The sequence below is a fragment of the Cucurbita pepo genome, unplaced genomic scaffold, assembly GCF_002806865.2.
Source record: "Cucurbita pepo subsp. pepo cultivar mu-cu-16 unplaced genomic scaffold, ASM280686v2 Cp4.1_scaffold000429, whole genome shotgun sequence".
NCBI lineage: Eukaryota > Viridiplantae > Streptophyta > Magnoliopsida > Cucurbitales > Cucurbitaceae > Cucurbita > Cucurbita pepo.
Window position 1 is genome coordinate 5363 of NW_019646660.1, and position 2342 is coordinate 7704.

Consider the following 2342-nt stretch of genomic DNA (forward strand, 5'->3'; position numbering starts at 1 on the left):
TTTCTTTAGCCAATGGCTAAGTTTCTTTGCAATTCTATGTAGTTTAGGTTGCATGTAGAATCATTCAAGCTCGACATGATCAATCTTGCTTGTGGAGTGATTCGAATCTCAAACAAGTGTTTGAGATATTTGATCAACAAGAATCATTCAAGCTAGACATGATCGATCTTGCTTGTGGAGTGATTTGAATCTCAATCAAGTGTTTTTGCCTTGAGATATTTGATCAATAAGGTAATCCGAGTCTTACTCTTCTTGTAGTGATTTTCACATATGACATACGGTTCAATATTACATTAATAACCTTGATTTTCATACAATGGATAACAATTAATTACAAATAAAATAATAAAATTATTGTTAAAAACTAAATAATTAATTACGAAGCTTTAGAGCATAAATCCAACCGTACCATCTTTTTGTGATATGACTTGGTGGCAATCATCTATCTATGTATATAAGGATTGTATTGTTGTGTTTTGATTTTACTTGTGGCAACTACTCATATGTGAGCACGAGAGTTATTCAGTGTTCAACGATTTATAGATCCCTTGATTTCACAATTTTTGTTGTGATTGAATGTATATCTAACTCGATTGGAAGGTTACTTACTTAGTGAGTGTTTTCAATACTCAACCTTTTTAAACAATGTTGTTTTGTAATTGCTATGAGAAACTACCTTATTGTACTTTACCATTTTTTTTCATAATTCACTAGGAAGATTCTTTAACTTTATTTTTAGGACTATTGGTATAACACCCACTCATTGTCAATGCGATTCACAGGAGCTACCACTGATATCGATAATAAACTCGACAACCAATCATAAATTTCAAAATATTTCTAAAAACATTGAGTACAAAAAACCATTTAAAACCAGTACTATTTAAAACTTAAAACGACCAAAGTAAATTCTTGACAACGAAAGCATAAGTACACAAAACAGACACAGATATGGATTCCCAAATAGTCTCTAGCCTGCTGGTCTCGTCCTCGTCCTCGGTTGGCCTGCATCAACTAAATCTGGAAAGAAAAGTTAAAAATAATTTTGATGAATAAGTAAATTACCCAGTAAGTAGCGAGCTTATTTTTCATGAGTACATAACTAATCTTTCGAGGTGTTTTTAAGTTTTATTCGCCATTGACTCCTAGTTTCTCTTACTAGAGTCATCTGTTCATTAATGAGATATCTCAGCTACCTCAATCTTAGGTTACTGACTCTCTCTCGANAGTCAAATACAGCCCGTCTACTAATTCCTTTGGCGGCTTGTTTATCTCATATACCAACGGTTAGGAATACTTATGCTCCCTGACTTAGCACACAATGCGTTGGTCAGGAACTCCGCGGGAATTAGTAGACTATGATACTCATATAAATAAGCCATGGCTCAACAATCAATAAGCATATCCTAGAGTCATAACATTTCCATTAACATGCATACTCACATTTACTGCATGCTTTCATACATTTATCATGTTCAACATACAGAACATTCTAGTAATCATTTATATCATGCTTACATCACAAGCAAGCAATCAAGATATACAATAAACATTCAATATCATCAAAACTCATTTTAACATACTAAGCTCTTAATCAGGTAAACAACATACTCACATGTTGTCAACAAGTTAAGAACTAACTTAAAAAACGATATGCTACTTACCTGGTTTCGAATCCCTTTCTCTCTTGAATGTACGTCTAATAGGGTATTTCAACACAATTTCCTCCAATCAGACCTATATTTCACTATTTTCAAGGTAAGTATAGGTCAAAACGAATCGAACGGGACAAACCCGAAGCCAAAATGAGGTCTCATGCGCCCTCACATTCTCGGTGTGTTTGTCCCACGTGCCAGGAGAACTCCTAGTCGCACGCCCAGTCGCGGCTCCTCACGCGCCTTGCGTGTAGTGCACGCGCTCCTTCTTCTTCCTTGCGTTTTCTGAAATTTTCCCAACTTTTCTATTAATGCCGATTATGTCCCGAAGCCATATTCCACCCCTACAGCCCGAATTTCGTCCCGACTTCCACTACAACTTTATAGATCTCCTTATTACGATTCTAACAAGCCATATTTTATAACTTATTATGCAGTATAGACCAAAATATCAGAATTTAAAGATTCGGTCAAATGGGTTTTCTTACCTTCGAATAAATGCCTAATATGGCTTATCCGTTGAGCTTCGAATGCTAAGGAATTTCTCAAGCTTAAGCCCCCGACAAGGAAATCTCCAAACCATGAGGAATTTCGAAAGAGTCACCAATTTCAACTCATTCCCCTGTTTACTGTTTTTCCTTCTTTTCTGTTCTTAGTTTTTAATCCCATAACCACCGGCACCACCTC

General features: G+C 35.7%; 1 long non-coding RNA gene across 1 annotated transcript; it reads right to left on the minus strand.

Annotated features, from left to right (window-relative positions):
• Nucleotides 1-944: 944 nt before the first annotated feature.
• Nucleotides 945-1878, minus strand: LOC111785274. The gene is made up of 3 exons (XR_002813650.1): nt 1828-1878; nt 1665-1737; nt 945-1020 (listed from the first exon to the last, which is right to left on the minus strand). It is a non-coding gene; the product is annotated as an uncharacterized LOC111785274 (long non-coding RNA).
• Nucleotides 1879-2342: the final 464 nt, after the last annotated feature.